The sequence below is a fragment of the Natator depressus genome, chromosome 3, assembly GCF_965152275.1.
Source record: "Natator depressus isolate rNatDep1 chromosome 3, rNatDep2.hap1, whole genome shotgun sequence".
In the NCBI taxonomy this organism is placed as follows: Eukaryota; Metazoa; Chordata; order Testudines; family Cheloniidae; genus Natator; species Natator depressus.
In genome coordinates, this window is record NC_134236.1 from 23,520,589 (window position 1) to 23,548,439 (window position 27,851).

A 27,851-nucleotide genomic window follows, 5' to 3' on the forward strand; every position below is an offset into this window, starting at 1 on the left:
GGCTCATGAAGCCATACACAGGCAGCCTGGACAGTAGTCAGGAGCTGTTCAACTACAGGCTGAGCAAGTGCAGAATGGTGGTAAAATGTGCATTTGGACGTTTAAAAGCGTGCTGGCGCAGTTTACTGACGCGCTTAGACCTCAGCAAAACCAATATTCCCACTGTTATTACTGCTTGCTGTGTGCTCCACAATATCTGTGAGAGTAAGGGGGAGATGTTTATGGCGGGGTGGGAGGTTGAGGCAAATCGCCTGGCTGCTGTTTACGTGCAGCCAGACACCAGGGCAGTTAGAAGAGCACAGGAGGGCTCGGTGCGCATCAGAGAAGCTTTGAAAACCAGTTACATGACTGGCCAGGCTATGGTGTGAAAGTTCTGTTTGTTTCTCCTTGATGAAACCCCCCGCTCCTTGGTTCACTCTACTTTCCTGTAAGCTATCACCCTCCCCTCCTCCCTTCGATCACCGCTTGCAGAGGCAATAAAGTCATTGTTGCTTCACATTCATGCATTCTTTATTCATTCATCACACAAATAGGGGGATAACTACCAAGGTAGCCCAGGAGGGGTGGTGGAGGAGAGAAGGACAAGACCGCACAGCACTTTAAAATTTTAAAACTCTAAAACTTATTGAATGCCAGCCTTCTGTTGCTTGGGCAATCCTCTGGGGTGGAGTGGCTGGGTGGCCAGAGGCCCCCCGACCGCGTTCTTGGGCGTCTGGGTGAGGAGGCTATGGAACTTGAGGAGGAGGGCGGTTGGTTACACAGGGGCTGTTGCGGCAGTCTGTGCTCCTGCTGCCTTTCCTGCAGCTCAACCATATTCTGGAGCATATTACTTTGATCCTCCAGCAGTCTCAGCATTGAATCCTGCCTCCTCTCATCACACTGCCACCACCTTTCAGCTTCAGCCTTCTCTTCTGCCCGCCACTTACTCTCTTCAGCCCGCCACCTCTCCTCCCGGTCATTTTGTGCTTTCCTGCACTCTGACATTGTCTGCCTCCACGCATTCGTCTGTGCTCAGTCAGTGTGGGAGGACAGCATGAGCTCAGAGAACATTTCATCGCGAGTGCGTTTTTTTCGCCTTCTAATCTTCGCTAGCCTCTGGGAAGGAGAAGATCCTGTGATCCTTGAAACACATGCAGCTGGTGGAGGGGAAAAAAAAGGGACAGTGGTATTTAAAAAGACACATTTTATAGAACAATGGGCACACTCTTTCACGGTAAACCTTGCTGTTAACATTACATACATAGCACACGTGCTTTTGTTCCAAGGTTGCATTTTGCCTCCCCCCACTGCGTGGCTAGCCCCTCATCCCTCGCCCCTCCCCGTGGCTAACAGCGGGGAACATTTCTGTTTAGCTAACAGGCAAACAGCCCAGCAGGAACAGGCACCTCTGATTGCCCCCTTAAGAAAAGCACCCTATTTCAACCAGGTGACCATGAATGATATCTCATTCTCCTGAGGATAACACAGAGAGATAAAGAACGGATGTTGTTTGAACGCTAGCAAACATACACTGCAATGCTTTGTTCTACCATGATTCCCGAGTACGTGCAACTGGCCTATCTCCAGAAGATCTTTCCCTACCACACTCAAAACTGCTGCTATCTCAACACCCTGATGGGAAAGGAAATCTTTGTTTGAGGTGCAGGATTGGCACTTGGGGATGTGGATATCTCAGACTACAATGGGTGCGAGAATGGACCCAATTCAGAAGTGGCACTGTGCCAGCACCCAGCCCAGCAGCAGATGGGCTCAAGAGTTCCTTTAGGTTCATGTGAGAATGTTGCAGGGGGAAATCACCAGTTGACTAGCCAGCTTATATATTGAAACCAGGACCAAACCTCCACTGAAATGATCAGCAGGGTCACCCCCATCCCAGAGAATAGACCCCAGAATTGCAAATCAGCTATGGGCACGTTCAAGAGGATGGGACCAGATCTGCAGTTAGGGATAGACTTAGCAAAACACTTAAGCACGTGCTTAATGTTAAGCATTTGGTTTAATCCTATTGAAGTCAATAGGAACTAAGCATGTGATTGAGTGCTTACTGAAGTAGGACCTTAACTTGCAACTGGAACTCCCTAGTAAAACCTGTGTGCCTGCTAATTGACCCCAAGTTTCTAACTTCCTGCATCTGAGACCTCAGTATAAAACTGTGCTTTAGAGTACAAAATTACACTGGCTGTATTCTGGCTTTTCAATGACTTTTTCACGTCAGGGTAACCACCAATCCCTATTTTAAGGGGCATCCTCTATTTGATGACTAGTGTCCTGCATCCTGCATCAAGGGTGTGGTTTGGCCTTTATTTAATTATGGATCATGCAAAGGGTCAAACATTATAATACAAAGAGAGAAAGCCGCATGAGGAAGCAGCAGAGATGGCTGTCAAGACAATGGAAGAACAATAGCTAGACAGTGCAGGGAAACATCTGTGCAAAGGTGAGAGAGACCAGCCAGGAGAGACCGAGAAATGCTGAACTGTGGAGTTTTACTTGTGATTTTTTGTGTAGGAAACTTTCCCAAGATGTATTTCAGTGTATTGCCTATTCCATGGATATATGTGGCAGCCTTTCCAATAGCCAAGAGTGGTTAATAAATATAATGCTTTCTCCCTCTTCTTTTCTCTGACCTTTAGTTCAAGAACTAGCCCAGCAAAGCCAGAGAGAGGGAGAGAGTAAGAAGAGCATTTTTGGCAACAGCAACCTCTTAATATGCCACATTTAATGGTAGTAATAAGTACACATAATCCCAGGATCTATACAGGTCTTTTCACAGGGAGGCTAATTTGCATCTCCCTTGGATCTCTGACCCTAATTATCTTTTTTTCTTGCTTTATTTATTGTTGGGATGAGTACTAAGGCATTTCCTCTGCCAAAAGAGAGGCAGAATGATTAACACCACTTGATTACCGAACTGGGCCACATTTGAGCAGGCCAGTTCTCAAGATTCCGGGAAGGCGAGTGCCAAGCAGGAAGTGGAGTGTTGGGGGCACAACGCTGTGGCTTTGAATGTCTTGAATGTTTTTTTCTGCCATAGTTGTCACAGCATTTTGTAAACTGCAAGCGTGACTGCGACCAAGAATTGCCAGCTGTTACTTGTGAATGATTGGATGGAGTCAAAATAGCAAAGGCTGGAGTCTGGAGTCATAATAACACTCTTCTGAGGCAGCCTTTATTTGTGAAGTATTTTACAAACATTAAGGGCTTATTTGTGCCAGGAAGGCACATGCCTGGGAAGGGATGAGGGGGGTTGGTAGTACTCTGGGAAGGAGTCCAAGTCTTCCTGGAGTTTCCATAGTGATGTGCTGACAATATATTACCAAGGTCTTCTGGGGAAAGGGTGCATTGGCTTGAAAAGAAGAGGGGAGGCTTGAGAGCCTATTCATTGTTTTCAGAGTTGCTTTGTTGTCCATAACTGAAGAGGGGAGGGCACCAGAAATTGGCAGCCAAACATAGATTAGGTTTGTGTGGGAAATGTTCCTGTAAAACATACCAAGTGTCTGAATATACTGCACAGCAGCCAGTATATAGGGCTTGAAGAGAGGGTTGGGGTAAAGAGCTTGTTGAGGGTCTGGGTAGATACCCCCATACTGGTGCAGTGTGATTCTCTCTCCATGGCTGGCTAGCACATGGGGGAGTGCAAAGGCCACACCTACTATCTGTCGCCTTTGGAGTGGCTTGCATTATGGAGGTGGTGCTAGGAGAGAGCAGTCTGTGTTGAGGGGGGCAGGACACTGGGGACTGTGATTGATATTTGCGGGGGGGGGAGGGGAGGGGCATTGCTTCAGCTCTAGAGGATGGCCAAGACACAATCTGTCCCTTCACAATACATCTGTGAGGTAGTACAGAAAATTTAACTGACTTGACCAGGATCCCACAGGAAGGTGGCCAGAGAGCCAGGGAAAAACCCAGATCTCCTGACACCCAATCCTGTGCCTTGACCACAAATTCATCCTTCTTGTAATAAGCGTGATAGTGTCCAAACAAGACCGTGGGAAATGTGTCCAGCATAAGTTACCCAGAAGCAGCTGCGTCAGTGTGTGACAAGAAACCACACTCATAGTGACTGGCCTCATGGCTGTACTGTAAATGAGAACTGCTTTCAGTTTCATTAAGGACCAGCCAATTGTTCGCTCATTTACTGGTGTTGGGTTTTACTGAGGGGAAGGACAGGGTCCAAAATGTTTGTCATGGAAACAGAGACAAAGGGTAAAGTGGTACAGCACCTTATCATCCAGCTGCCGCAAAGTACAGCTGAGTGCTACTAGCCAGGGAGAAGAGATGCAGGCTCTGCAGCAGAGAGGCTAAAAACAGCATGAGATTGTGTTTGTGGGGAGGACACCTGGGAAGAAAGCCAGGAATTGGGAGGGGTCGTGCAAACGGTTGCCATTTAGGACATCCTGACAAGGGTGAATTAGCTCAGCTTTTGGCATATTTAGATTTGAGCAACTCAGGATGGAGCCTTGTCAAGGGAAATGAGTAACAAGTATGGAAAGTCATATGGCTTCTATAAGAGTAGGAAAGGCAAAGATAAATTCTAAGGTTGTTCAGTCCCCCCAGCTGAAAGTCCATTTACAGAAGGCTATGGTGTCACCCCTGTTACCTTTAGCAACCAAACCTGTATTCTCAAAGGAAAGAACTAGAGTGTGCTACTGAAATCAAAGAACCCTGGTGGAATTCTCCCTGGAGGAATCAACATCAATGACTTGCTGCTGGGAACCATTTTATTATTCTGTTTACTCACTATAAACTGACTGGCTGACCTGAACGTGAGTCCATCCATTTCCCCTCTTATTCAGCTACCTGTACCAGACCTGAAAGAGCAATTGCAGGAGTGAGTGGCCAAGGAATGGGCATCTACCCTCCATATCTGAAGATGAGCTTTCCAGATTAGGCATATTTTTTGGGGACCATGCTTTACTGCCACCTGTGTGGTGACTAGGGCGAGGACATCAGTTACTGCAGCCCTCTGTGTGCATCTCCTTAAAGCAACAAGCACGTACAGCTGGAAAGAGGTTGAGTGCCTAGATAGGCCTTGAGGTTTCGAAGACACCCGTTCATGAGTGGATCCGCAGCATCTGAGTGCTTTCGCGTGCATTCTAATGTAAAGGCTGCCTGTTAGCGCAGCTCTCCTCCTATAAAGCTGTCTGTCCTCTGCATTCAAATCCCACACTCTTTATCAGCGAATGCTCAGGGTGCTTCTTTCCTATGAAGCAAGGTGAACAATTTGATTAACACTTACAAACTGAATTTCAGCTTGTGCAAAACGGACTCTCAGTCCGAGATGAGGATTAATATAGAGACTTTTCCTTTTCACGGTTCTCGTTTTGGCCGGCTTTACTTTCTTTGCATGCCTGTGGCCTGCATGTTTGAACAGGCAGCGACTGTTCTCAGGCAACTCTGGCATATGCTGGACTGAGCTGGTCTTTGTTTTCTGTGCCCAGGTGTTAACTTATGTATCTCGCATTCATTACAATGTGTAGGGCTCAGTGCTGTGAGCTGAGAGTGCTCAGCTCCAGGCAGGATAGAGCACGTTGTGTCTTAAGGGAGAACAGATTAATGCATTTCTACTGTCACAGCCAGCACCCACCTAAATTGCGGGGTGTAGGTTGGACACACACACACACACAAATGTAAGTTTTCTGAAATAATTAGACAGGCTGTACATCCTGATATTGGCTTCCCTACTTCTCATAGGGGCCACAGTTGGAGGGGAGGAAGGGATGATGGGGGGAAGAATTGTGATCAATCTGCAAAAATTTAAATGAGGAAGTGTCATCCCAATCACATTCCCCTGACTCTTCTAACTCGCTATACCCCAATCTCATTATCCTGACACCTGCCCAAGTCACTTTCTCTCCTGGTCCCCAGGTCCCACCACCCAACACCACAGTGGGATTGCTGGGGGCAGTTCTTGTGTAGGTTGGATTTGCAGGAATTTCCTCAGGGGCCTGAGAGTATGATCATTTCTCTGGGCCTCCTGTAGGGAAAGATTCTTCTCAGACCAAGGACTGAAGTTGGAGCTTCAAAGTTATTTTCTTCCCTCTGTTTGAGCCTATACCCCCTTAGTACTGAGCTCCCACAGCATCCAAATTTCCATAGGCCCAACTCTGAAGTCCCTCTGCTCTCAGGGGGGAGGGATAGCTTAGTGGTTTGAGCATTGGCCTGCTTAAACCCAGGGTTATGAGTTCAATCCTTGAGGGGGGCCATTTAGGGATCTGGAGCAAAAAATTGGGGATTGGTTCTGCTTTGAGCAGGGGTTTAGACTAGATGACCTCCTGAGGTCTCTTCCAACCCTGAGATTCTATGATTCAAGATCCATTCTCAAGTCCCTTCCACTTCTGTAAGTGCAGGATCCTTCCAGGGTCATCCTGCTGTTTGGTTCTTGAAGTGCTTCCTTCTGCACTCCACCACAAAGGCCTCCATGCAGAACGGATGAGCCACAAAAGACCAAAGGGAGGGAGCCACTGGAATACATTAGTTTTTATATTACATGTGTATATAAGTAAAAGCAGAAAGTCTCATTTCACTTATTCTAGCTGTTAAGAAGTCCCTAGAGGTTTGGGTTGGATGCGGGGCTCATAGGCAGATCACAGCAGGCTGAAATGCACACTCGCAGAAGTTAATGTTGCTCAGAGCATCAATAACAACTTTTGCTAAGTCCTCTGTCACCCACATGAGTGGGGTTAAATGAGGAAAGATGAGGGCATAGTCAATCGTAACAGCAATAGTGTCATGGGCTGTCACTGCTAAGGAGGGAATGGGGGTACAAACAAGGACAAATATTCTTCATACACTCTATGCCTTCCTTTACACCTTCCATCCCCCTAGGCAAAAAGATGATCATATGGAAGTTGCAAATATTCTAGGTCAAGTTTTCCCCTTTCCCATTTCTTTTAATGGCAGATAAACATTTTTGGGTATTTCCTCTAGAAACAGAACTGCAATACCAACTCTGTTTATTAAGCCTCGCTCATTTTCTAGCTACTCTAGGACAACCGAGGAATATACTTTAGGGACCAACGAAGCAAACCCATGGGATGGGCAAGATGACCCACATGGTCTTTACCATCTGTAAACTTCTGTGATTCATTTGAAATTGAAAGAGCATTTCCATTCCTTAAAAAAATACAATAATGTTCCCTAAAATGCCATGTGGATGGACGCACTAGTAAAATTCCTACAATCAGTCAGTCAGAAATCATTTTATTCATGAGCTCTTAGCAAGCAAAAAACATGAAGGTGGAACTTTAAAAAAAGGCATAAAGATGGGGCCTTGGCCATGGCTGCTGTTGAAGACATTTGAACTATGCTGTAGGGAATAAGCCTTCATTATCAGGGAGATGGACTTGTAGTAAAATTTTTAGAAGTGCCTAAATCCCATTTTCAAAAGAAGCTTGGGCTCTTAGCAGTCTAAGTCCTGTTGACGTTCAGTGAGGTTTTGGTGAATAGCAGTTGACACCTAAATATCTTTGAAATCTGGGCCTAAGGATCTATTTCAGTTTAGAAAATGATATTTAGGAGTCTAAGTCACTTAGGTGCCTTTGAAAATGTTATCCTAGATTACTTAATAAGTGTTTTCCATCTTTAATGTTTAAGCTTCTTGTGGAAGTCAAGAGTAATTAGCCATTGGAATAATTTAGGTCTAGATGTGGTGGATTCCCCATCACTTGAAATCTTTAAATCAAATTTGGATGTCTTTCTAAAAGAGATGCTTTAGTTCAAGCACAAATTATTAGGCTCGATGCAGGAAATACTGGGTGAAATTTAATGATCTTTATAAAACAGAAGCTCAGACTAGATGATCAAAACGGTTCCTTCTATCCTTAAATTCTGTGAACTCCCATTGATTTCCAAGGGCTGAGTTTATCTTATAGTGCATAGATATAATGACTGAAACAACTAATTTTTAAGTTAAATATTTGTACAGGGGAGCAGGGGGTGAGGAGAGGACACACACAACACATTCTGCGAGCATACACAGTCATCAATGTAATTCATTGTTCTCAGGGAACATGACTCCATTTCAGAGAACAGGTAGTTTCATATAACATAGGTTTGGATAATCCAGGTCTCAGTGTAATATACAAAGGGGTATCTATCATATTCACTCATATATTCTTTATCGCATTGCCTCACATAGTTAAAGTGGACACATAATGTTGGCCATAAATGTAGAATCATGAAAGCTTGGGAAATGAGAGATCACACAAGTCCTAACTGTAAAAGGAAAACACATAACTTGAGTCCAGCTACTGTAACTAACCCACAGGTCTTGCCATTTACTATTCTTGGACAAAGAGGCCTTAAATAATTTGTTTAGAGACTCCTGTTTTGAAAAGTCCTTATCTAAATCCAGATTAACACCTCTGAAGCCAGTGGAAATGAGACCTGAATCAAGTCCCAAGAGACTGAGGTGTCTGATATTTTTCCATGTGGTGAGCTGGTTACCTTCTGAGACCATATGAAACTCAGGCTCCTGTTTATCTGGCCTGTTGAGAACTGGTTTGACAGAGCTGACCCACCTGTAAGCATTACTGGAAGATAACCCGCGATGCTAAACTTCCACAGGAAACCCTCCCAAAAGGGGACTAAGAATGTCCCATCTTTCTACTATCATTTCATGAGTCCAGGAGCCCACTTGAATTGTTTTCCAGCTAATTAGCAGACTGGGCTACTGGCAAGATGCAACTATGTCTGCCAGCTGTGTTTGGAAGAATGATCAGTGTGGACATTTTTGGTACAAGTAGGTTTTCATTCATGGGCTTTATTTGAGATAGCAGAAGAGTGGCGAGAAACTGTCCAGAGAGTTTCTGCCTTGAGGTATGGAAAGCAGTCACCCTTTCAATTAGCAATTAAACTAATATTGCTACAAATGCCAATTTCTGGCTTAAGCTTGATGTGGATGGCTGTACATTGCCCTTTTCTTATACGTTAGTTTCAGAACTAATGCTTTCATCTCACTGAGATTATTTTACTGTAATGCTCAGTTCTGTTTCTACAGAGGCCCTAGCATGCATGGAAATAGTCAGTTTTTAATTCAGTTATTAAAACTCATAAGATTCCCTTGTAAGTAATGTAAACAATGAGAAGATTGGAAAAGTCTCTTGCTAATCAGTAAATTGCTTATGATCATATTGAAACCTTACACCAGAGAACACAACCAATTGGTGCAGCACAAAACCCCATATTCTATATGAAATTTCATTGTGCCACTATGCCCCCATATTCTTCATTGAGATATTGTTATGGTGTGAGTATGGCATAATTAGGATGTATTTTGTGCAGGATAAGGCATGTGAGGTATCATTGGAAAGCTTGTGATTTACTGAATATGATTATCCTACTTGTATGTAGGTATCATTTCTGAATCTGAAGTTAGGGATATTGACTATGTACCAATTACAAGTGTGTTTACACTGGGGAACACCCACCAGACAGAATGCAATCAGTCTAGATGGCTCACTGTGAGGAAGAGCCATTAAAGAGAACAATAGGTCTCAGAAGATGTTTATCTCCCACCGAGAAGTCTTCCTGGGGATGCTACAAACAGCCTTTGAGTTATGGCTGCCGGGTCATGTGATCAAGTCACCTGATACTGGACACCATGATAATGCTAGTATTTTTCCACAGATAGGGGTGTGGGGAATCACAGTGGAAGACAAAGGATTCCCACCATATGTAAAACCTATTTAAGTCAGGGGAGTGATATAATCAGGGGTTGTTCACTGCATCCCCGCTCAAGATGAGAAACATCTAAGAAACAAAGACTGAATGAGAGGAGAAGGACTGAGCCCAGGCTGGAAGGTCGTCTAGCCTGTGAATGAAATATCTGAAGATTTAAGCTGCAGGCAAGTGCAACTGGCCTTCAAGAATCTCTGCAATCTGCCTAAAACAACATTTAGGGTGAGAAATTACTACTTGTAACCAGTTTCTTTAGTATCTCAAGCTTAGATTGCATTTTTGTTTTATTTGTTGGGTAATCTGCTTTGATCTGTTTGCTATCCCTTATAATCTCTTAAAATCTATTTTTTGTAGTTAATAAACTTGTTTTTGTTTTGTCTAAAACCCAATGTGTGGAATTCATAACTGGGAAGCAAAAAGCTGTTGCATATCTCTCTCCACATTGAGGGAGGGGGCGAATTTCATGAGCTTACACCAGGGGTGGGCAAACATTTTGGCCCGAGGGCCACATCTGGCAATTGAAATTGTATGGCGGGCCATGAATTTTCACAAAATTGGGGTTGGCGAGCGAGAGTGGGTGAGGGCTTTGGTTCGGGTGCTGGCTCTGAGGTGGGACCGGAAATGAGGAGTTCAGGGTGCAGGAGGGAGCTCTGGGATGAGGCGGGGGGGTGAGGGCTCTGGCTTTGGGTGCAGGCTCTGGGGTGAGGCGGGGGATGAGGAGTTTGGGGTGTAGGAGGCTGCTCTGGGCTGGGACTGAATGGTTTGGAGGGCGGGAGGGGAATCAGGGGTGGGGCAGGGGGTTGGGGCATGGGAAGGGGTGCAGGCTCCGGCTCGGGGTGTAGGCTCTGGGGTGGGGATAGGGATGAGGAGTTTGGGGTGCAGGTGAGGCTGGGACTGAGAAGTTTGGAGGGGGATCAGGGCTGGGGCAGGGGCTGGGGGTGGGGAGAGGTTCAGGGGTGCAGGCTCCCAGTGGAGCTTACCTCAAGTGGCTCCCAGAAGCAGTGGCATGTCCCTTGTCTGGCTCCTACGTGGAGGTGCGGCCAGGCAGCTCTACATGCTGCCCCGTCTGCAGGCACCACTCCTGCAGCTCCCACTGGAATGCCAGAGGGGCTATTGGAGTGCATAGGAGCCAGAGGGGGGCCATGCAGCTGCTTCCGGGAGCCACGTGGAGCTGCCCCCGACCCTGCTCCCCAGCTGGAGTGCCGGAGTGGGGCCATGCTGCTGCTTCTGGGAGCCACCGAATATTAAGCAATATGACGTAATGTGTCACTCATTAACAGCTGTGTGTGGTTCAGTCACTTACATCAGTGGTCACCAACCAGTTGATCGCAATCTCTGGCAGCAGTGGAGTGTGGCTGCTGCTAAGGCAGACTCCCTGCCTATCCCCACACCACTCCCGGAAGCGGCCACTGCAGCCCCGGGGGGCGGGAGGGCAGGGGTCTCCCTCCGCGCTCTGCTCCTGCCTGCAAGCACCATCCCTGCAGCTCCCATTGGCCGGGAGAGCTGCAAGGGTGGTGCTTGCAGAGAGGAGAAGCACTCAGAGCCATTTGCCACCCGCCCCCCTACCCCAGGGGCCACGAGGGCATGTTGGCTCCTTCCAAGAGCAGTGTCGGGCTGGGGTAGGGAGGGAGCCTGTCTTAGCCTCACTGCGCCCGCCACCGACCGGGAGACTTCTGGAGCCAGCACCCCATACCCTCTCCTGCACCCCAAGCCCCAGCCCTGACTCCTCTCCCAGAGCCAGCAACCTGTACCCCTTCCTGCACCCCAACACTTTGCCCCAACCCAGAGCCCCCTCCTGCACCCAAATTCCCTCCTAGAGCTTGCACCCTCTCACCCCCTCCCGAACCCCAACCCTCTGCCCCAGCCTGGTGAACGTGAGGGAGGGTGGGGGAGAGCGAGCGACAGAGAGTGGGGGGATGGAGTTAGTAGGGTGGGGCTTTGGGGATGGGTTGAGGCCTCGGGAAAGGGGCGGGGTAGATCCTGGGTTGCCCTTAGATTAAAAAAGTGATCTTGGGCGTAAAAAGGTTGGAAACCACTGATTTACATTGCTACAGTTGCAGTAGAAGAGTCAGTATTCATCTGACTCCTAATAAATGAGCACAATATATGTGTCAGGGAAGATGGAGGTTCTCTATGAAACGTATTTCAATGCTGAACATCCAGCCACCACCCACAGAGGCTCCGATTTGAAAATCTGAATTTTGTTTTCTTTGCATCAACAGAAGACAAGCACATTAAGACTAGGTCAAGGCCACTTCTTGTTATCATAAAGATAGATTTATTAGGCCAGGTTTATCCACTGGCTTCGCAAGAGATTAGCCAGGGATAAATCAGGCCCAAATTCGTTTAGTGGATTATGAGAGTAAATGGAGAGTCTGCTCTTCAAAGTTTTTCAGTGGCGTTTTTCATTTGAGCCAAGGCCAAAGCCTCGAGACAAACAGCTTTAGTGGAAGATGGATCATCCTGAAAACATTAACAAAGCTTTGCCTGATGTCATAGGGCCTTGTGATGGGGTGTTTACTTCACACAGGTTGTGACAGGCTTAATATGGGTCTGAGAAGCTGATTAACTAGCCTGCATATGCCTGGAGGGTGGGCCAGCACTAATTAGAAATAAAGCCCAGGTTGGGGGAGAGGAGGGTTTGACTCCAGAAAGAGCTGGGTGAGCCCAACTGGGGAAAGAAGACCCAGAGGGCAGGGGGTGGGAAGTGCCCTTTCGCTGGGAAAAAAACTGAAAAGAAGGCTGAGAGTATGTCTACAGTGCAGTTAGACACCCGGGGCTGGCCTGTGCTAGCTGTCTCCAGCTCGCAGGGCTCAGACTAAGGGGCTATTTAATTGTGATGGAGACGTTTGGACTCAGGCTTCAGCCTGAGCTCTGGGAGCCTCCCACTCCAGCCTGAGCCCGAACATCTATACTGCAATTAAACAGCCCCTTAGCCCAAGAGACCTGGCATAGACCAGCTGTGGGTGTCTAATTACAGTGTAGCCATACCCTGAGAGGGAGTAAGGGGAAAAAGGCAGGATAGGTTTCTCCAAGTGAGAGCTGGAAGCCTGACTGAGACAGGGCCCTGATGAGCTGGAGCATGTTAGACATGCTGAGTAAAGGGAGGAGTGTGTCAGCCCCTGGGTTTGAGGGACTAGCTGAACCAGAGAGCAGCAGTAGTAACAGAAGCATGCATGCACTGAGGTGACAGTCTGTTGAACCCAGCGAGGTCTGATTTGTGTAGACTTTTGTTGGGCTTTGATCAAGGAGTCTGTGGCCCCAGAAGGAGCTGTGCACTGTAAAGTGGCCTGGCTGGAGGGCCAGGACACTTCTATGGCCAGAATAGGCCAAAAGAAGGTCGGGGAAACTGAGGCAAAAATTGTTGAAACACTACAGTTTATTGGGTGTAGCAACTTTTCCATAGGCCTGCAGAAGCCAGAAGAATGAGCTACATGGGGGTTGTTGTGAGTATTAACTCTTGAAGGTAAATTTACAAAAGAGGAATTTATGGTGGAAAGCTTTGCTTGAGATTAGCAACCCTCATCTTTAAATCAGGGCAATGAATTTGTGTCCCATATCCTATCCTGCAGCAGCCAGGCAAATGCACAACTTCCTGGAGCCAGGAGTGAGACAAAGACCTTATCTTCTATTCTGCTTAATTTCTGTACTATACCCAACCCCGTGATAGCTGAGTACCTAATAATCCTCCCCCACTAAAAAAATCCCCACTATCCGCAGCCCCCCAATCCTACACATTCAATGCTTCTTAAACCCTCTTTTTTAATAGTCATGTTTTCTCTCCTCACCTGAAGAACATAACTTGTTACAAAAAGAGTAGCTTTTTAATCTCCCGAAGATGACCCAGAAAGCCTCCTGACCCAGTTATTTATATCCTTGTTGCTTTAGATAAGATTCTAACATTGCTATCTGCATTGTCCCCATCCCTGTCTAGCATTGCTAATACAGCCATACTATAGTGTGTTTGGGGATGGGGGTTCCCCATACACACAGGGTAATATGCCCAGAAGAACAAAGGCTGGCCTAACTGTGCTCCCATTGAAGCCAATGGTAGAACGCCCGTTGACTTCAATGCTGAGTGCTTTTTGAAATCTCAGCCAGGCTATAAAATGCTATTTTTGGATTTTTAAAATGAAAAACACTGTATAAATACAAGGGATTGTTATTAGAAGCAGACCTGCCTACCTTTTCTCATGGATCTGCATTTTTTCCAGAAATATTTTAATATACATTGAAACAGAAACGTTTAAATTTTGCATTGAATAAGCTTCCTTGGTTTGTTTACAACCAGTGATCCTTTGTTTTCCTGACAATTGGCCAGACTAATTTTAAATGATTGGAAAGAACACTTAAACATTATTTTGATTTTCTTTGAAAGATTGTGAGCACTCCAAGCAATATTTAAGAGCACTTCTGCCACTAGCTTTTAGGAGGAAGCTGATCACACTAACATGAATGGATTAGAATAGTTAAAAAAAAATCTTTAGCTAGATTGGAAAACGAACTAAAAAGGAGAAACATCTTGAAAGAGAAAAAAAGATGGATCGGATCTGAAAAGGCCAACTGCTGCTTCTGTGATTGTAAGAAAGGCTGATTTTTCTCCCCAAGCCTGTAATTTGTCTTTTCCTTTGGCTATGGTTATGACTAAAGGGAAGACAACCACCCAAAATGAGTTTCATCTCGGTGGATTAAATGGGCTCAAAAGGAGGCTCCATTTGTATTCATGAAAGTGTAATTCCACATGCTGCAGGGGTTTCATACACAGTACAAGGAATTGGTATAGTCTCTGTGGATTCTCACGACCACTCCTTGCACAAGTTTTGATTACTTCATAAAAGCAAATCCCAGTGACCCCAGAAATGACCCTGCCCAAGTAAAATGGGGCATTTATAAAATTGCACAATAAATACATCATTAAAGCAATGTGGCTGCACACAGGCTCAGTTTCTAGTTTATTGCGGGATGGTCAGATTAGCTGCTTAGATCTTGCCTGCACTGGGGAAACGTTCTGCTGTTGCTAATACCAAGTCAGCTGAGCCATGTCAGCACCCTTGAAAGCTCTAGAGGAGATGGACTCTGGTGGCTAGCGCCACTTCGCACACTCCGGTGCTGATTCAGCAAAGTATTTAAGCACATATGCAATGTTAAGCAAATGAGTACTCTCATTATTTAAAGTTAGCCACACACTTAGGCCCTGATTCAGAAACGTACCGATGTTCATTAGACTTGCTCCCAGCTTGGTTAGATGGCATGCTGTGACGCTGGAGAGTCTGCACTGGCGGTTTCAATGAGTCGGGGGAACTGGGTTCCGATCAGCTATACGGAGCACAGTCAATTCTTCTGCAGTGGAATAAGAAAGCTTGGAATAAGTCCAAAAGAAGAACTTCAGCAGGGTTTGTTGGCGCCCGCATGGCCCAGAACACGCTACCAGCGCCATTCTTGCTTCCTGGTCTCTGCTGATAACATCTGGGAGGTCGAACTGTAGTTCTGTTGGGTTTTACGAGGGTTTCCAATGTGCAGACTGATGAGCTCCAGTCAGATGCATTTTTCTGTGGTCTGTGCATCACTTGGTCTCTTACACATGTGGGTCTCCCATGTTATAAACATCATTAACTGTGTTTAATTATCAGTACTGTTTTGTTGCATTTACATTAAAGGTCTGATCACGTGCGTTGATTGCAATGGAAGTTTTGTGTGCAAAAGGACTTCAGGATCAGGCCTTACATGCTCTAGGGTGACCAGGTGTCCGATTTTCGACTGGAACACCTGGTCAAAAAGGGATCCCGGTGGCTCCGCTCAGCACCACTGACTGGGTCGTTGACTGTCCAGTTGGCGGCACCGCACAGTACAGGTTGGCAGGGTCCCTGCCAGCCTTCATGCCGCGCAGCTCCCAGGAAGCAGCCGGCATATCCCCCCTTTGGCTCCTATGCGTAGGAGCAGTCAGGGGGCTCCACACATTACCCTCACCTCCAAGCACCACCCCAGCAGCTCCCATTGGCCAGGAACCACGGTCAGTGGGAGCTCTGGGGGTGGCACCTGTGGACAGAGCAGTGTGCAGAGCCACCTGGCCACGCCTCTATGTAGGAACCGGAGAGGGGACATGCTGCTGCTTCTGGGAGCCGCCTGAGGTAAGTGCCTCCTGGACCCTACACTCCTCACCCCTTCTTGCGCCCCAACCCCCTCCCCCATCCCTGATCCCCCCCCGCCACCATCCAAACCCGTCAGTCCCAACCTGGAGCACCCTCCTACACCCCAAACCCCTCATCCCCAGCCTCACTCCAGAGTCTGCACCCCCAGCCAGAGCCCTCACACTCCCCCACACCCCAACCCCCTGCCCTAGCCCAGAGCCCCCTCCCGCACCCTAAACCCTTCAGTCCCAGCCCAGAGCACCCTCCTGCACCCCAAACTCTTATCCCCAGTCCCACCCCAGAGCCCGCACCCCCAGTCGGAGCCCTCACATTCCCCCTGCCCCAGCCCTGATCCCCCTCCTGCCGTCTGAACCCCTTGGTCCCAGCCCAGAGAACCCTCCTACACCCCAAACCCCTCATCCCCAGCCTCACCCCAGAGTCTGCAGCCCTAGCCAGAGCCCTCACACTCCCCTGCACCCCTGCCCCAGCCCAGAGCCCCCTCCCACACTCTAAACCCTTCAGTCCCAGCCCAGAGCACCCTCCTGCATCCCAAATCCCTCATCTCCAGCCCCACATCAGAGCCTGCACCCTCAGCTGGAGCCCTCACCCCCTTGCACTCCAACTGCCTGCCCCAGCCCAGAGCCCTCTCCTGCACCCTGAACCCCTCATTTCAGCCTGGAACCCCCTCCTGCACCCCAAAACTCTCATCCCTGGCCCCACCCCAGAGCCCGCACCCCCAGTTGGAGCCCTCACCCCATCTCACCTCTGAACCCAGTGCCTCAGCCTAGAGCTCCCTCCCGCACTCTGAACTCCTAATTTCTGGCCCCACCCTGGCGCCCTCACCCACAGCCCTCACCCCCTCCCATACCCCAGCCTCTTGAGCCAGCCCGGTGAAAATGAGCAAGTGAGTGAGGGTGGGAAGAGCGCGCCACAGAGGGAGGGGGGATGAAGTGAGTGTGGGGTGGGGCCCCGGAGAAGGGGTGGGGCCTGGGCGGGGCCTTGGAGGAGGGGCGGGGTAGGAGGCGGGGCAAGGGTGTTCAGTTTTGTGCGTGTAGAAAGTTGGCAACATTAGCTCATTCGCAGCCTTAATTTACACCATTACAAAGCTGTTCCTTTTGTTGAGGATCACCAATATGAAAGTTCAATACTGGACGAAGCCACTGAGTGAGAAATGACAGTTAGTTGAATTACTTGACTCTAAAGGAAGAGAGATAAGATAAATAATGCACAATAAGCACGAGCCAAGATACCACTTTTCATGCCTTAACAATAACTTCTCGGCAGATACTCTCATTTTGAAGATTTCCAGAGTCGCTTGTATTTTGTAGAGGATTTTCAGACTCTTACGGGATGCAGAAAGCTGTAAAGAGTTGGCTGTGTAACTCTGTGACTAGGCCCTGGAGTGGGGCAGGGGGCTGTTCCTGGCTCTTTTCTTGACTGTGCATTTGACTGGGACCAGTCAGGTAAACTTTGTGACTCAGTGATAAATTGTTTTCCTTCTGTAAAATGCCTTGAAATCTATGGATGAAAAGTGTAAAGCTGGTAAAAAAAACTATAAAGATTTTTCCGGGAAAAAAATCAGACAGTTGTGATGCTTGACATGTGGATTTTGAAAAGGAACAGGTTTTTTTGGAAAATTTTTGATTTTGAAAATGTGAAGGGTTTGGGTTTTTCCCTCCATTTTTATTTTTTCCCATCCCTCCCTTTTCCCGTTTCTATTTTGCCACTGGAAAAAAAAATGAAAATTTTTATTTGGGGCTCTGCAAAAAATGAGAATTTAAAAGAAATCACTTTAATTTTAAAAATGATTTTAAAAAGTTAGTTTGAAAAAATTTGACCAGCTCAGGAGGACTATTTTTATTATTGATTAATTACAGTGATATCTGATGAAACTATTGGACAGGTTGGACACAGATTTGAACTGTAGGATGGGGTCAACATTTTTGCTTTGTCTAAGTGAATTGAAACATAGAGGCATGAAGTACCTGAGCTAAAATTCCCATGAGGCACAATGGAAGGTCAGGCGGATGCAGTTCAATGTCGACATGAACTGAAATGAAATGTTTTTGCATTTCCAAATAGATTTTTTTTAAAACTTTCTGTGAAAAATGGTGGTGTTTTTGACTCCTCCCCCTTCACTCCCCGTTTTTGGGAGGAAAACGAATGTTGAACAATTGGAATTTCCCCCAGGATGGAAATTCCAATTCTGAGCAGCTCTAGTACAAAGGCATAAGGTGCCACTTTTGTGTCCCGTTGGGTTGTGTGTGGGGGAACAGCAGCCCGCACAAGGCTGTTATGGGCTCTCTCCACAGCAGAGTGAGCAGAAAAGGGGAATAGACAGAGCCTTGCCTGTACCATCTTCCTTGCAATGCACCGGCCAGCACAGAGGGCTAAGCTGTGCCCACTATAGTGCTGGCGTGCAGCTAGCTCGGACCACATTACAGCTTATTTTTCAGTCTGCTCCTGGGACAATGCAACTGTGCACTGCCCTTCACTCGTGCCCCTCCACCGCTTATGCAACCTTGCTTGCTGTGAGCTCCTCATTTTCTTTAGTCTTTGCAATCCTCTCAGAGGAAAGTACAAACCAGTTTTTACCAGCACATGGAAAAATTTCAAAATTTCTCTATAAAACAGTTTTCCACCAACTTTAGCCTATGATTTGCTCATCACCCCCCTTTGCTCTGGTTGCTCCAGAGGCACTGACTTGTGAGTTGCCAGGGGGTGTTTGATCCCCGCCCTGCCTCTTCCCACCCCTGCTCTACCCTTCCCTGCCTCTTCCCGTTCCTACCCCGTTCTGCCCCTTCCCCGCCTCTTCCTGTCCCTGCCCCTCCCCCGCTCCCCAGCGCCTCCTGCATGCCACTGAACAGCTGATCGTGGTGGGCAGGAGGCACTGGGAGGGAGGTGGAGAAGCTGATCGGTGGGGCTGCTGGTGGGTGCTGAGAGCGCCTATGGATTGTCCTGTTTGCTATATTGCTTCTTCCCATCCAAACACAACCTAGAAAGTGATCTCAGGGGTTGAGGGGCCCACTCCTGGCTCTCTGGACTTCCCTATCTCCACAGCATTGGCCAGAAAGTTTCCCTAAAGTTCCAGCTGCCAGAAGCTGGCATTAGACAAAATAGGGTATGGATCACTCAAAATTGCCCTATACTGTTCATTCCTTCTAAAGCATCTGACACTGACCACTGTCAGAGACAGGATACTGGGCTAGATGGACCACTGGTCTGACCCAGTGTGGCCGTTCTTATATTCTTACACTAAAAATTAGGACCAGATCCTGAGAGCTGCTGCACCTCCTATTGAAATCAATGCTGAGGAAATAACAGAGAAATTCTCAGTAGCTAAACCTTTCTGCTACAAGAATCATTACTAGCATAAATATCTGTCACTCTTCTCAGTCAGGAAAAGTACATGACCCTCTTATGCCATTAGCTACAAAGTAGGGTGAAGATATTTCCTTAAACTGAAAACAGGCCACTGGGTAAGTGCTCAGGGGAGTTTACTTACTGTATGCAAAAAAGATAAGGCCGTTTCATATATTTTATCTACATGCTCATATTTTTTTTTAGTTTCACATATTTTACTTACAATTCACTAGTTACTGGTATTGCTCCTTGTCTGCTGCTGTTCTTCAGGGTGTGAAGCTACACAGGACTGCCCAAGCCCGGTTAGGTGTTGCTGCTGGCCCGAGCGCCACTGCATGGGGCAGGCACAAGCTGCCTGGCATGGCTGCTGGCACGAGCTCTGCCATGGGGGGCTGGTCCGAGCTGCCTGGCATCACCACTTGCCCCACCCCCCTCCCAAAACATTCCTCTGTGCCCGCCCCACAATTTGAAAACTTCTAGTTTATGATGTTGAGGTAAGCCACCACTTAATTGATCTAAATGCTTTTTTATTTTTTACTGTGTCCTGGTCTGAATAATAATATAAAAAAAGATTTTCTTACAAGTAGACTAGTCTATTCTGAATAGCATACAAGTCATCATTTGGCAAGAGCAAACGGGACAAATGCCCGGTTTTGCCAAAAAAATCATGGCATCTGGGACAGAACTTAAAAAGGGGACTGTCCCAGCCAAAATGAGACGTATGGTCACCCTACTACAAAATCACTTTTAAATAAAAGTTCAAGCCAGATGTTAAAAGCCCATTTGTAACCCTCCTTTGAAAGTAACTTTTGCCACAAAGAAATACTGCAAAAGATCTAGTTTGTGACTAAATTGCCTTTTAATGTAATTGTGAATATTTCAACAATACTTCAACAGCAAGTATTTATTTCTAATAAAACCAAAAGCTTCTTTCTTTAGAATTAAGCTAGTTTCTTAACCTCTTGTGTAATGGAGATCCATATTTTTTTTTTCTTTTGACATCACTCAAATTGTTGTCATGAAAATTACTCCATAGAAAATGGTTGAGAGAAAATAACCTCTTGAGGAAGATTGCTGCTTGAAAAGCATATATTAATTCTAATAATTTGATCAAAAGCATAAAGTGCTCAATCTAAGAACCTATGCAAGTATAATAATTCAATTCAAGAGCCTGGTCTTTCTCTGCTGTTCATATCTGCTACACTATTGTTAGAAATCTATTAATAATTAATCTGCTAGTATAGTTTTCCAGGACATGACCCAGTTGGCCAGTGAAAGCACTTTGCAAAGGAGACATTGACGCGTTTGCTGTCTAGTGAAATCTCACCTTTGCTTTTTCACTTGATGATAAAACCAGTTTTCATTGAATATAATGTTCTTCATCATGTCCTTTCTTAAATTGCTGAGGTGTTTCTGCTTAATGGGCTGTTTAATGAAGTGGCTTCACTTCTGCAATGGGTGAGTTATCTACATGGGACTGATCCGGACTTCACTAAAGTAAATGGGAGTCTTTCCATTAACTTCAAAGTATTCTAGATCAGGCCCCATATTTCCAGGAGGAAAACTTTGTTTGCACAGAATTGAGAATAGATATATTGTTGAAAATGTTTTCATTTTTAAAGTATGGAAATCTAGAGTTAAGATTCAAGGAAGAAAAACCTGGACATTATAGAACAAAACAAATACCCAACAGTCTGGAAAGGTTTTAATTTAACTTTAGCCCTGCTCATGTCCTCTTGTTTAATCTTTTACTAAAGATTGGAACATGAAAGAAAATTTCAGTCTTCTGTAACTATATATGTAACTACTATGGTATGTTGGGCTCTTCATAGTATAGATAAATAGGGACTATGTTATCATTTAACTTATTTGTCCTTCAGTTTACCCATCTGTAAAATGGGTTTACTGTTACTTAACCCCTGTCTAGTTTTTAATGCCATGCTCATCATCCTAATAGCTGAACACTTATACAGTGGCTTTCATCCAAGACAGTCTGCGTACTATACACACAGTAAATCTCTGAATACCCAGGAGAGATTTGTAATTATTCTGCTAATTTCTAAGATGAATATAGTGAGGCATAGAGCTATTAAGGGACTTTCCCATGGTTACATAGATAGTCACTGACAGAGCTGGGACTAGAACCCAGGATAGCAAATCCCAGTTCCCTGCTCTAACTCACTTCCTTAATGAATTGTAAAATGCTTTGAGGTCTCTGGGTGATTCATACTATATAAATGTGAAGTGCTGTACAAATAGGAAAGCTATGACAACTAATAAATTGGAGGAGAAGGTGGGGGAAAGACAAATACAGCTAGAAAAAAACATGAAATATAGAATGAAAAATAAGCTTGACGTACGCTGGGAGAGCAGTGTTAACTGGAGAGACCTGAATGCGTATTTATAATGTATGCTCCAGACAGAGACAGAAAGGATTATTCCTTGAAGGAATGATAGTGGGGAACCAGTCTAAAAATAACAGAATATCAGAGTTATTAGACCACTATTTATCTGGCTTTAGGACTGAAAAGGGTGGACTTTTACATAAACTGGCGATCAGATTTACAGGGAGAGAAGCTGGAGAATTAGGAAGTCTGCAGATAAATCCTTTGAAGACTTAGAGCCTCTTGGTATTGACAAGGCATTAAGTGCAGACAACATCCGTCCAAGAGTGCAAAAGGAAGTGGGGGGAGGTAACGGGAGAAGCCTTGGCAGAATTTTCCAAGGTCAGACACTTCAGAAGAGAATCATTACACTGATGTGGGGATAGGACAGTATTAGCTTAAGCAAATAAATAGTACTAAATGAAAGGCCCAGGAGTGTAACAGCCGCAGCTTCTAAGTCCATTTGATATTAACTGTGAGGGAAGTTTTAAAGGAACAAATTAGGAAGGGTATGAAACAATTTCTAATTGAGAATAAGGAGAGAGTAGATCCAAGTATTTGTTAAAACAAGTGGCCTTCATTCAGCAAAGCACCTGTATTCAGGACAGGATTTAGGCACATTCTGAAGTCCCATTAAAGTCAATGGAATATTTGCACATGTTTAAAGTTAAGCACGTAGTTAAGTGCTTTCCCAAATCAGAGCCAGTGATAGTTACAAATTTAGCCCTTTCACGAACCAATCCTGATTTCAGTGAATGTATTCATTATTGATATGTAATCACCAAATAGTTTCATTTAATGTTCTACCTCAGAGGTTCCCAAACTGGGGTTCATGAACCCCTGGGGGTTCGTGAAATGTTACAGGGTGTTCTCAGGGAAAAATTCCCTAATGGCGGACAGAGCTGTCTCTTGGGACCCCAGGCAGCATGGGGCCAGCAGCCCGGAGCCCCTGGACTTCCAAGAGCTAAGCAGATCAAAGCAAGCATATCTATCACACTGAGGAGATTTAAACTTCAAGACTCCTTATAAGAAATGGAAAGGGAGGTGGATATTTTTCGCTGTTTTTAAAATTAAATAGGCAACTAGTATTGTTTTTAAAATTATCATGAAGAACAAGTTTAAGCTTTGTTGTAATGTGAGTTGTTTGCCTGGACTGCTCAAGACCTGAATGCTTGTGTAAGAGGAACTCTTTGAATTGGCTTCTTAAATTCCTTCATGCTGTTTCACATCTGATACTCCTTGATGAAACATAGGAGCCTTGTCTTGTAACAGGCTTATTCAAAGTGATACAAGCTACGAAAGTGAGATCTTGGAAGAGTGTTGCCGTTTTCATAATATAATAAAAATACTGTAATGATTAATAATAAATAGTGTGTAATAAGCATGTCATAAAAACAAATTTTATATTTCCAAGATCACTGCTTTTATAATTTATACTCAGGTAAAGGAGAAAATGCCTGGAAATATTCATTTTTAGGAGGGGGTTCGTGAGACTTGACATTTTAGTGAAAGGAGTTCACAGGTTGTTAAACTTTGGGAACCACTGTTCTACCTATAGGTGGTTCTCATACTGGTGGTTTTGTTATTTATGTTAGGTGATTGGTGCCCTAACCATATGTTGTTGTTCCAGCTCCCTGACAGGATGATTGAAACTTTTTGAATGCAAGGAAAACAAATAATGAACTTTCCTAATGAATTTCGGATGAATAATTTGTACTAAAATTGTAAAATTGCTTGGACTCGTAAATACTCAGTAGTCCTATGAATAACAAATAAAATATCCCCAGGAGTCACAGGGATCCAAACTCAGCATTTTTATTCACAAATTTGTTTTTCTACTCAACCAGCCCTAATAAAAAGAATCATTTCAGAAAAGGAAGTACAGGCATCCCTGACAAGCTGGTACATTTGTGTGTGTGTGTGTGTGTATTTTTTTTTTCTTTTTAAGATACAACCATTGTAAAAGAGTGGCTTTGATTTTCAGAAAGCATTTGCCTTGGATTCATTAATAATTGAAATGCAGCAACTATGGAAAGGGGAGATGACTGGAGCATAACCGGCCATAGATAAGAAGACTACATTTCAGCTAAAAGAAAAGGAGCACTTGTGGCACCTTAGAGACTAACAAATTTACTAACAAATACATTGCAGTGTAGACATATCCATAAACTCCTCGAATGTTGGGAATCCTGCTTTTAGTATAGTACTAAGTATATTATGCAGCTGAGATGCCATAATTCAGTAAGACACTTAGGGTATGTCTACACTCAATTAGACATCCGTGGCCAACTCGTGCCAGCTGATTCTGGCTAAGGAGCTTGGAATAAAGGGCTGTTTAATTGTGGTGTAGATGTCTGGGCTCAGGCTGGACCCCGGGATCTAGAACCCTCCAAGGTGGGAGGACTCCAGAGCTTGGGCTGCAGCCCAAGCCCAAACATCTACACAGCCCCATAGCCTGAACCCCTGTGACCCGAGGTGCCTGGGGTAGCCTACACTATAAATGCCAAGGTCAGGGCATGCTGCAAAAGGGAGAGAGATATTCCCAAGACTGGTGGCTTACACTGAAGTTAATCTCCCCAACCAGTCACAAACTGTGCTCCTGATCCCCCCCACTGGTTATCAAGAACCAAAAAAAGAAATCACACAGCCCCCTTTATTGCATTCCAGTTCTCTGGCTCCTAATCAGCACCTAGGTGCAGTAAGGTGAGGGGTTATTTTAAATATCTGCTCACTATACAAAATGTTTTTCTGACCCCCAAAGGGCCAATCACATTGCCAGGTCAATTTTAGGTTGGATCTTACCCAAAATACCACGCTGGCAACCAATCCTTTAGCATCTAAAACTAAAGGTTTATTATAAAGAAAAAAGAAAGAAAAAAATAGAGAGTTAAATGGTAAATCAGTCACAAACATACAAAGACTTCAAAGTACATATCGCAGGTTCTTAGCAGTACGGGCGAGTTTGCAGGCTTGAACGTCCTTCTGGAACACATCCATTGGATGGGTCGTTCAGTCCTTTGTTCAGAGCTTCAGTTTGCAAAAAAGGTAAGAAGCAGGATTGAAGACAAGATGGAGATGATGCAGCTGCCTTTTATCATCTTTTGCCATGTGGCTGGTACTGCCTTTGTTCCAAACACAAACTCATAGCATATGGCATTGAAAGGCCTTAGAGTCTCGCCACAGGCATGCCTTGTTGAGTCATAAGGTGTAGTCCCTGGCCCTTTCAATGAATTCATTGTACAGTTGATGTCCCTTGGTGAGCCATCAAGTAGGTCTAGTGCTGATGCCAATCTGTCTGGGGGGTGTCACCCAGAAACACAGCACAAGTTTGGAAATACAGATATAGCAGACATATCTATAACTCATAATACAAAGGTGATACAAACATATAAACAAGATTATTATACTTGGCAAATTATAACATTTTCACAGATACCTTACACAGCATATCTGGCACAACTCACAGCAATTTTACAATATTGGTATTCATAATATCCTAAAGTGTCCCCCAGAATCCATACAGCATCACAGCCCCTTAGCCCAAGTCAGCTGGCATGGGCTAGCCCTGGGTGTCTAATTACAGTGTAGACATACCCTTAAGACATACCCTGACAGAACTAGGAGTAATGGCCTCAAGTTGCAGTGGGGGAGGTTTACGTTGGATATTAGGAACACTATTTCACTAGGAGGATGGTGAAGCACTGAAATGGGTTACCTAGGGAGGTGGTGGAATCTCCTTCCTTAGAGATTTTTAAGGTCAGGCTTGACAAAGCCCTGGCTGGGATGATTTAGTTGGGGATTGGTCCTGCTTTGAGCAGGGGGTTGGACTAGATGACCTCCTGAGATCCCTTCCAACCTTGATATTCTATTCTATGATTAAGCATATCTGTAACTTCAAGTATGTGTGTTAGTCCCTGTGAATTCGAAGTTAGGCAAATGCCTACGTATGTTGCTGAATTGCGGCCATAATGGGGAAATATGGAAAATCCAAATAAGTTGCATAAAATACTTTCAATGCAAAAGGCAAAATATAAAATCTACCCAGAGATGTCACAAAGAAATTCTGAACTGAGGTTGCTGTAGAGTCCTAGTGACCCAAAGTTGTCTGTTGGTTAGAGAAGGGCATTAGGACTTATGACAGATGGGTTCTATCCCTGATTTGTTATTGTCTCGCTGTGTGGTCTGTATAGGGTGACCAGATAGCAAGTGTGAAAAATCGGGACGGGGGTGGGAGGCAATAGGCACCTATATAAGAAAAAGGCCCAAATATCGGGACTGTCCCTATAAAATCGGACCATCTGGTCACCCTAGGCCTGTGCTAGTAGCTTAACTTCTCTGTGTCTTTCTTTATTCTTTCTTTACTTCTGTAAAATGGGTTTGGCTAGATCCATAGTTCCTAAATGTCAGAGGTGCAGTATAGACTGAAAGGCTTAAATAGCTTTCTCAGGATCTCTTAAAGGATTTTGAACTTTTCATCAGGCTATTCCCAACAGGCTGTTAAATCCTTGATGAACTTAAAAAGCTCAAGAAGTGAATAGTGTAAAAAGCCTTTTTTTCCTTTACTATCTTTCTTCTATCTATCTATCAAAACCAGATTAGCTGTTCAATATTACAAGCTTCAGAGATCTTTCTCCTTTCATCTAACTAATGGAGGAAAAGTAACCTAACAACTTTAACATTTAATTCAGCTAATAAATTCTGTAAAGAAAAATAAATAAAATTGGCACTTTGCTTTTGAAAGCATTGTGTTCTTTTTAAATAGCCTATTTCTGGCTACTTAAGAAAAAGATCTGCACTCAGAAGCATGCTGGAATCTGGAAACAAACTTTGCTTTTGAAAGCATTGTGTTCTTTTCTGCAAACATTTTACAAGCTTGGAAGCAACTCTTTCTCCTTATCAGGCCCATCGACCGAAAGTGGGTGGGGGGAAAGGGGACAATTGCCCAGGGGCCTGGGTGATTTAAAAGGGCCCAGGGGTCCCCAGCGGCCGCCACCACCAGCAGCGCAGTGGAGCTAAGGCAGGCTTCCTGCCCACTCTCACTCCACGCCACTCCCAGAAGTGGCCAGAACAGCCCTACAGCCCCTTGGGGGGGAAGGGGGACTCCGCACGCTGCCCCTGCCCTGAGCATCAACTCCACTGCTCCTATTGGTTGGGAACTGCGGCCAATGGGAGCTGCGGGGGCAGTGCCTGTGGGCAGTGGCACGCGGAGACCCCCTGGGTCCCCTGCCTAGGAACCGCTGCCAAAGGGTCACTTTCGGGAGCCACCCGAGGTAAGCACTGGCCCCCTGCCCCACTTCTACACCCAACCCCCTGCCCCAGCCTAGAGCCCGAACCCAGACTCCCTCCCAGAGCCTGCACCCCAAAACCTCTCCTGCACCCAAACTCCCTCCCAAAGCCCACACCCCTTCTGCACCCAAACTCCCTCGCAGAGCCCACACCTCTTCTGCACCCAAACTCCCTCCCAGAGCCTGTACCCTGTCCCGCACCCAAATTCCCTCCCAGAGCCCGCACCCTCCACCCCCTCCCACACCCAAACTCACTCCCAGAGCCTGCATCCCAAACCCCCTCATGCACTCAAACTCCCTCCCAGAGCCCACACCCCCTCCCACATCCAAACTCCCTCCCAGAGCCTGCACCCTGAACCCCCCCCGCACCCAAATTCCCTCTGAGAGCCTGCACCCTGAACCGCCTGTGCACTCAAACTAACTCCCATAGCCCACACCCCCTCTCGTACCCAAACTCCCTCCTGGAGCCTGCACCCCGCACCCCCTCCCGCACCCAAACTTTCTCCGAAAGCCCGCACCCCCTCCTGCTCCCAAACTCCCTCCCAGAGCTTGCAACCCACACCCCTGCCCACACCCAAACTCCTTCCCAGAGGCCACACCCCACACCCCTACCCGCACCCCAACCCCCTGCCCCAGCCTGGTGAAAGTGAGTGAAGGTGGGGGAGAGCGATGGACAGAGGGAGGGGGGATGGAGTGAGAAGGGGCGGGATGGGGTGGGGCCTCAGGGAAGGGGTGGGGCAGGAGGCGGGGCAAGGATCTTTGGGTTTACACAATTAGAGAGTTGGCAACCCTACCAGGCGGGGCATGTGGAAGCCCTGGCCCTGCTAGAAGAGCGCGCCCAGCAGCGCAGCCGGCAGCTGGCTGGGCACCAGCCAGCACAGACGCAGCATTGCCCAAACGTCAGACGGACTGTTTCTGCGCGGGCGCGGCTTGTGCGTGTCGGGGGGCCCATTGGCTGTTCTGCCCTGGGGCCTGGAATAGCTGTCGGCGTGCCTGTTCCTTATTAGAGG

General features: G+C 46.1%; 1 long non-coding RNA gene across 1 annotated transcript; it reads right to left on the reverse strand.

The window, feature by feature from the left end:
- Positions 1-713: 713 nt before the first annotated feature.
- On the reverse strand, positions 714-19,455 carry LOC141984460 (uncharacterized). Its single transcript, XR_012638736.1, has 3 exons — positions 19,396-19,455; positions 14,893-15,021; positions 714-1,136 (listed from the first exon to the last, which is right to left on the reverse strand). It is a non-coding gene; the product is annotated as an uncharacterized LOC141984460 (long non-coding RNA).
- Positions 19,456-27,851: the final 8,396 nt, after the last annotated feature.